Below are 9057 nucleotides of genomic sequence, written 5' to 3'. Positions count from 1 at the left end.
ACAACATGACTAATATGGAAATATGTTTTAAACGATTGTACATATATAATTCATGTCAGATCGCTTGTTGTCTTGGGGAGGAAGGATTTAAAGGAAGGAGGGAAAATTTTGAAATTCAAAATCTTACAAAAATGAATGTTGTAAACTTTTACATGTGATTAGAAAATAAAATATAACAAAAATTTTAAAAGGAGGGTGAATTTGGTAACCATACAATTCAATATGTTATTATTATTGTTAATATTATTCCCTATTTCTTAGTTGGATCCCAATTCCTGAATACCAGACAACAGAGAATTATTTTTAGCAAAAAAAAGAGAGACTTCACAGACAATGTCTAATAACATTTTCTTAGCAGGAAATCCTCTTCACTGCATCCTTTAAACCCTGTACATTGGCCATTATTGCTAGTACAGTACCTCGGTTACTCATTTTTATTATTATGGGATTATCTGAGATTGTTGTACATGTATCCAGGGTCTTTTTGAAAACTACTGTTTCCAAAATTGAAGTGCTAGAGATAGTCAAGCTGATAAAATGAGCTTTTATTGGGAAAATCCTGTGTCATTCATTTAGATCCCTGTCCCTGCTTGTATAGGTAGAAATCAAAGGTTTCCTTATGAGTTAGCATTAGGAGAGAGAGTGGCTGATGTTGTACTCAGCATTTATTTTCAATCATCCTGTTATTGTGGTGAGGAGGAAAAGGAAGAATGAAGAGCTTTTCTTGCAAAACTAATAGCACAGAGTTTCTTATAAAGCTATTTTTCTTCAACACTTGTACTTGAGCTATGTATCTATCACTGGACTGCCTGGGTCTTGGTGGCCACATTCATTCAGCTCAACTCTGGGCCATTAATTTAAATAGCAGCCAAGCTAATATACAGTGAATCCCTAATGTGAAGTGTGATGGACCAGCTTGCCTCGCTTCATAACTTTCCAAAGGGAATACCCAAAAGGAGAGAGAAAAATCACTTGCCTTCTCTTCAGTTCTGTGACAGAAGCCTGAATTTATATCCATTTCATTATGGAGATTTTGCAATTATCAGTTAGACCTTGTTATAATTTAGCTATTTAAGTTGCATTGTAAAAAGGATGATATCATGTCCTTTACTTTCATTCTCTAGCTTCTGTCGGATTTTAAAAAGCCTAAAACACTAGTCTACAGAGTGATCAAAATGAAGGGATGTTTTCATGTGAATGATAGGGCAGATTTATCCCACTAGCTTGGAAAAAATACTTGTCAAATGTTATATATTCATATATTTACTAGCTGCACTCCTCATTCTCTGGATGTTACCACTTTGGTTCTCATTCACCAGCACCTTTTCACCCTTTGAGAGGCCACCATCTTAAGGCCCTTTATCTTGATTTGTGATTTCCTAGCCCAGACCACCTTTTTACAAAAGGCAATGTTTATTTCACTCTTATCTTCACTCTGAAGACTTCTCTATCTCTTCACCAACAGCTTTTCCAGCAAGCCCATATTCTCCATACCCTCTCCCCTTTTCCATTTTCTTTTATGTGTAGGCTCTTCTATTAAAATGTAAACTCCTTGACAGTAGGAACAGTGTCTTTTGCTTATATTTGTATCCCTACTGCTTAGCACAGCCTGGCAAATTGTAAGTCATTAATAAATTAAATGCTCTGTTTATCTATCCAAAAGGTATTGTTGAAGTATGGGTTGGCCTAGATGGCTTCTTAATATACTTCTATCTCCGAGAGTCTCTTCTCACCTTTGAATAGATGTTCCTTCCAACTTCCTTCCAATTTTGAGAGTAGATGAGTATTAAATAGGAAATAGATCCCAGCTTCTTGGACTGGAGGTCCTGTAACTGAGTGTGGCAGTCATAAAATTATGATTTATTATCAGTAAATATTTGATTTACATACATATTTTATATATACTTATACACCCAGGATGACATAAAAAATTTGGGGGGAGAAAAGAGGTTGCAACTGAAAAAAATTAAAGAAGTTCTAAATAGACTATAGTTTTGGAGAGTGACAGAGACAGAGACAGAGAGCAACAGAGAGACAGAAAGAGACAGACGGAGATACAGAGATAGAGACAGAGAGAGAAGAGAAGACCCTAAGAGTTTTTTGTTGTTAAAGTAATTTTTTCTTTCACATCTAACTCTTTCATGAGTCCATATAGGATTTTCTGGGCATAGATGCTACAGTGATTTACCATTTCCTTCTTCAGCTCATTTTACAGATAAGGAAACTAAGTCAAACAGGATTAAGTGACTTGACCAGGGTCTCACACAGCTAGTAAGTGTCTAAGATCTGATTTGAACTCAGGAAGATGAATCTTCCTGACTCAAAGCTGGCACTCTATCCATAAAAACTTGAATATAAAATTTCTGATTTTGTAAAATTTTAAAACTGAAAACTAGTCCAGTGATCTACAAAGTAGGCATGGAAAGTGAGCTTATGGGGCCTTCTGGGAGAGAAGAAAGGTCACATCTTGCCCACTTTTACTATGATAGGTGGTCATCCAACAGAACCATATTTACCATGATTTTTCAATATTCCCTAACTTTGCTTCCTCTCTGTTGTTCAAGCTCCCAACCTCTCCTTTTCTGAGTCAAGTATACACTAGACATCACTGGAAAAATTCTGTTCCTAGAGATCCTTCTGTGGTTGCAGCATCCATGTAAGAGTGCCACTCCCCTTTTCATGTGGTGTAAGATAGTGAGAAGGGGCAATTACGTGACCAGTGACTAGAGTGGCAAGCCTGGAATCAGAAAGACTCATCTTCCCGAGGTAAAATCCAGTTTCAGCCACTTACCAGCTGTGTGACTCTGAACAAGTCACTTAACCCTGTTTGCCTCAGTTTCCCTATCTGCAAAACAAGCTGAAGAACCATAGCAAACCATTTCAGTATCTTTACCAAGAAAACCCCAAATGGAGTCATGAAGAGCTAAACATGAATAAACAACACAAACACAAAGTGAGTCGCGGGATGAGCATGCAAGGATAGATTGTGATCTGGATAGCTCTCACCACTTATTCTTCCCCTCCAAACTTTCCCTTCTTCTAAACTTCTCTATTATTATTGAAAGCACCACCATCCTCCCAGTCACGTAGTTCTCACAATCTCATTGTCATCTTTAATTCTTCTCATTCCTTTATCACATATCTACATATTCAATCAGTTGTCAAGTCTTATCATTTTTACTTTCACATCTTCAACTTCTGGTCCTCCCACAGGCACTGTCACAGTTCAAGCTTCATCACCTTTTGCTTGGGTTGAGTTTCAAAAGGAGACCTCAAAAGGTTGGAGTTGAAGGCCAGTATTACAAGGTGTCTCAAAAGAATTTGCAGACTTGAACCCATCGCTAAGTAAAAGGGAAAAGTTTATTATAATTGTAATGCCAATTGAAACAGGCTAAGTTCCAAAAAGATTTAGCAAAGAACCTGGAGCAAGGAGAGACCTGGTGCTTCATGTCACTGATACGCTAATTTTATGGCTTAGAAGAATTGAGGAGTGGTCTGGTATGCACCTCAATATTAAATTTTATGGCTTAAAGGTGAGGTTGAGGAGTAGTCTGGTATGTGTTTCACCATTTGTCTCGGAAACCCTGTTATTACTGAACCACAGATTGTTATCTGGAAGTCAATACTATAGTATTCCTAAGTCCTAAAGACTTTAGGATCATTGACAAACAGATTGTTAGCACAAAAGTACACCTAAAATCAGGGGTTTATTGCTACATTTCTTCTAGAAACTATACCCCATCACTTGGAATATTGCAACAGTTTTCCAATTGGTCTCACTTTCTAAATGGTCTCTCTTCAAGTCTCTTACCTCTTCCAAGTTGTTGACAGCATCATTTTTCCATTCAATAAACTCCAGTAATTTCTTGTTGATTCTAGGACCAAATATTATTTCATCTCTTATTTTTCATCTTCTCTTTCTATTTTTCTTCTAATTGATTCCCCTTCCACATACTCTTGGGTCAGCCATACTGACCTCCATGTCATTCTGGGAACATGCTGCTCAGTCCCCTCACTCAGCAGCACTTTTGCTCTTCATCCATCACTGGATTGCTTTTCCTCCTCATACTTGCTTCTTAGAATGCTTGGTTTTCTTTAAAACTCAGATCAGGTCCCACTTTCTTCCGGAGATCTCCTCAGCTTTTAGGGCTTTTATATTTCATATATATCTAATTATTTACATGTTCTCTCCCCAAAAGAATATAAGCTCCCCTAGGGCAGCAACTGGTTTTGCCTTTCTTTGCATTCACTTTCTGGAAAGTAGCAAGTCCTTTAAAAGTGTTCATTGGTTGATTGCAGTAAACAATTATTAAGCACCTAATCTATCCAAGACATTGAACTAACCCCAATTTTAGCATAGCATGAAAGAGGCCCCAAAAGAACCAAGACAAGATATCAAATATTATTTAAATTATTTTACTCACTGAGATTAGGTTTGTCCTGTTCCCCACAAAAGATGCAGCATTAAAGCCACTTGTGTATATTCTGAGAGGGTCTTTCAAGTGCAAACTGAGCCATTTCTGCTTCACCTAAAACAAACTGCAAAATGTGTGAGAAACTACAGGGGATAAATATGATTATTATTATTTTTTGAAGTCATCTGTCTTTCTCTAGTTTAGAAGTCTGAGCAGAGCTGGGAAAATGTTAACTGAGGCTGCTTGGTGGGGCGCATCTCTCCACAGACAACAGATAACTAGTAATGGGGAACATGCATTCACCTCCTAGTTTTCTGGAGGCACAAAAAGACTTATGATCAGTTGAACTAGGGATTCCATTGTGAATTTTTATTGTTAAGTATCAATACTAAAGTATGGGCTGAACCCAGCAGACAAAAGATTGATTGAAAACTAATCCTGAAGTCTGAATAATCACACATTCAAGCAAATGCAAGATTTCCTGGTCCTCTTCATTAGAATTCTATCTAGAGATGTTCAGGTAAACACTTAACAACTGGTTAAGGGTGAGGTGGGATAATATATTCATGACTACTTTTAATATAATCTTCATGATTAATATTTTCCACTTTCTTAAGTGCAGACTCTTTGCAACCAATCTGGAAAAGACATTGGAGACTATTCTGTCTAATTGTATAGGAAAGTTAAGTCTACTTGTCACACAAATAGTAAATACTACTACTACTCACTACAAATAGTAAATAAAAACTAAGACATCTACTATAATTTTAGAGCCAGCATTCTTTTCACTATACTCAAGAAATATTTAAGTGTCTATTGTGTCCATGGAGGGAGGGTGGATTAGAATAAGTAGTCATGGAATGCTTACTATATGCCAAGTATTGTGGAAGCACTTTGAAAAAATAATCTCACTTGGTCCTCATAGTAATTCTACAATTTTAGTGCTATTATTGTCACCATTTTATAATTAAGAAAATTGAGGCAAACAGACATTTAATGGACTTGTCTAGGGTTATAAAACTAGCAGATGTCTGACATCATAATTGAACTCAAATTGAGCATTCTACTCACTGGACTACATAGCATTGTGCTTAGTATGTGAAGAGATACTCTATTTAAATAAAATATGGTTCCTATAAACTCAGAGAATTTACAATCCAATAGAATGACTACTCCATTTCTTATAACACAACAGAACATTAAAAATGTGTGAAAGGTATAAAATGCTATTCAAGGTCTCTGGAAAGAAAAATTATTTCTGCAAGGACTATGAAAAGCTTTTGAATCTTAAAAAATGGTAAGATTTCAACTGGAAAGAGGTATGAAAAGGGAATAGGAGGGACTAGTTGGGAATGGTACATCCTAAGATCCAGAGGAAGGAAAGTATGGGATGCATTTGAGTATGGTAAATAATACTGTTTGCACGGAACATAAAGTAGAAAGAACATTGAAATGGAAGATCAGAAGCCTGGGTCCTATTCACAAGTATCTTAAACTCCTTGAATCTCAATTCTATCCTCTGTAAATGAGAGGGTTGAATTTAGCTAATCTCCAATGTCTCTTTCTGCCCAAACATTCTACTGTTGAAAAAATAGTATGAGTCAAGAATAAAAAGGTAGGACTGGCACCATAGCACATAAACTTTAGAATTTATTCATTAATAACTAGCAATTATACAACATATTGTAAAATAAAGCATTTTACAAATATCTCATTTGATTACAACAACCCTAGGAAGTAAATGCTCTTATCATCTCCATTTTACAGATTAGGAAACTGAGGCAGATAGCAGCTGAATGACCTGCCCAAGATCATAAAGCTAGTGTTTGAGGCTGGATTTGAAGGTGGGTTCTATTCATTGGGCCATTGAGCTACCTCTAATACACAACCAAGTCTACATTTTTGTGTGTATGCTGCTAGAAAACAAGGTCCATAATTACTGTCAAACATATCACCAAACAAAATTTCATAATGTAGATCCAGCTAGATGATATAGCAGATATAACTCTAGGGCTGGAGATTCCAGGAATGTACTGCCTCTAATATAGCTGGAGAAAGCATGGGAAGAATTATATGAACTGATGTAAAGTGAAATCAGCAGAACCAAGAAAACATAAATTGACTACAACAATGCAAATAAAAAGAATAGGTATAAAACAAGTGAAAATAAATGATGCACAATTACAGAGAAAAGTCTTGGCCCTAAAGAAGAGATATGAAAAGACACTTTCCCTTACTCCTTTGCAGAAATGGGAAGATCCACAGGTGGGGGACATTACGTATGATATCAGATTTTTTTTTCAGTATTTGATTTTGATGATTTTCTTTTCTATTAAAAAAAGACCAATAACTTGAATATCTCCATAGGAGAAAGGAGCAAGGGAATATAGGGGGAAAGCTACATTATATCAAACAGAAGATATCAATAAAACCTATTTTTTAAAAGGAATGTTTGCTGACTTGAACGAACATAATTTTCTCTCTGCTCAGATCTCATATAGTAAGTTGTGCATGGCTTGTAAACATATATTAATTTGCAATTATGTTTATTTACATATGTGTCATATCTCTCTCATAGATTAAATTATGTGAGGTAGGTATTGTAAAGGATTAGGGTGTTCCCTTATAGATTATCTCTAGAAAAATCTTACCTATCTTCTAGAGAATATGGCAAAAGATAGAAAAAGGGAAAGAAGATGTCTTAAAAATGAACTCTTGGCAAGAATTGGGGGTACGGGGTTGAGTGCTGCTAAGCTTCAGTAGATTCAGAGCTACCTTAAGGTAGTATTTAAGACATTTAGTGATTTTCAAGAGAAATGCAGTATCTGGGATAATAAGTTTCCACAGAGAATTGATCTTGTCCCTTGGGAAGTAAAAGGTCTCAGGCTAAGGATGTACCAGAGGGACCATGCCTTTATTTAATCTCTATATCCCCAAGGCCTAGTATAATCCTGTGCCTAGAGACTCTTAAAAATAGGTATTGAATGAATGAATGATATATTTTTATTTCCTTTATGTCTAGAGCTTAGAATTCTTACTCAGGGATGAGTAACCTTCAGCAAGTACCAAAGGATAAATTGCCAAGCCATTCCATCTAGCAGAGCAGGCGCTGGTCAAGCTCCTATTGTGCCCTCCTCTCTCTCCCACTGCTGCCATCTCAAGCACTGATCACCATCCAAGGTTCAGTTTGGGGAATTGGTAATATTGGGAAATATTTTTGGAATAGGGGGGTGAGAGGAGAGTACCCTTATCTCTTCTCCATTCTATCACAGTTGTATTTTTCCTGGCATTTATGCAGAAGGAAATAAACTGATCCATTTAAATACTTTATACAGCGCTTTGCGTTATGACTTTCTGGCACTGGATATTGCTTCTCAGTGTTTTGTCCCTGTTTAAGGCCGAACTCCATGTGGGGATGGGCTATGTCTTATCCTGGTTTCATGCAAGATTCTGCAAACATCAGGCACCTAATAGATAATACACATATTGGTATTATATTTGTCATTTTCATGATTAAGATTCTATGGCCATGTAATCATCTTCTCCATGGGCCAACTCACACTGATTGATCTCAGTTTCTTTAGGCAGTTTAGTAGGACTGAGGGTACCTGGTACAATGAGAGCTGAACCAGTTTTGGAGTATGGAAACATAAATTGTGGTGGCTGATCTGCCAACGATTAGCTGCGTGACTCTGTAAAGGTGACTTTGTTTCTTCAGGTCATAGCTCCCTCTCTAAAATGAGGGGCTTGGACTAGTTTATTGCTTAGAATGCTTCCATCTCCAAGATTCTAGGCTGCCTATACTGCCCCTGGAAAGTGAAAAGAAGGCTCATTCTGAACAAGGTACACAAGAAATCCTCTACTTAAGTCCTTCTCTGATAGCTCATCATGGCAAAAGTGTCGCCTTGAGTTCTTAAAGATTGCATCTGCAGAACATAACTGCAGAAGGTTCTCCCATGCTAGAAAAGTGCTGAATATGGGACATCGCTGGATGAGTCATTCAAAGGACCAGCCAAGCAAAGTTTAAAGGTTCATCCCTGAGATGACCAATCCCAGAATTTCTTTAAAAACATCCTCTAAGTTATAGAAGGTTGTGGTCTACATTGGTAGAACAAGGACTCACCCCCAAATTATAGGTGCTTGAAGCATTTCAATATTGATGTAAACAATCATTATAGATAATTCCAGTCTCTAAAAGGCTGTTTTCTCAGTAGTCAGATAAACTTGTTACCACTACCTATTTACTTAGAAAATCACTCCAATTCTACATTTCATTTTTTCAGTCAGTGTAGACTGTCTTTATTATTTCTCATTTTTGTAACTACACTTATTTGTTTCTATGGAGGTGCAAAATGTCTCCCTCATAAAAATGATGATTATATTTACATAGCACTTATAAAGAATTTTCACATATATTATCTAGATTAGGACTTCTTAAACTTTTCCCACTCGTAACCTCTTTTCACCTGAGAATTTTTTCCCTAGCCTCAGGTATATAGGTATATAAAACAGACATACAAATCACATACTTATTGATGATAAATCATAAAGAAATTCATTTTAAAAGAATTCTTTGGTACACATAGAATTTTACCATTTATTAAAAGCAAAAGCAAATTTCCATATTAATGAGATGGATGTA

Source organism: Sminthopsis crassicaudata, chromosome 3 (assembly GCF_048593235.1).
Source record: "Sminthopsis crassicaudata isolate SCR6 chromosome 3, ASM4859323v1, whole genome shotgun sequence".
NCBI lineage: Eukaryota > Metazoa > Chordata > Mammalia > Dasyuromorphia > Dasyuridae > Sminthopsis > Sminthopsis crassicaudata.
The sequence above is the reverse complement of the archived record's forward strand: the minus strand, read 5'-3'. Positions refer to the sequence as shown.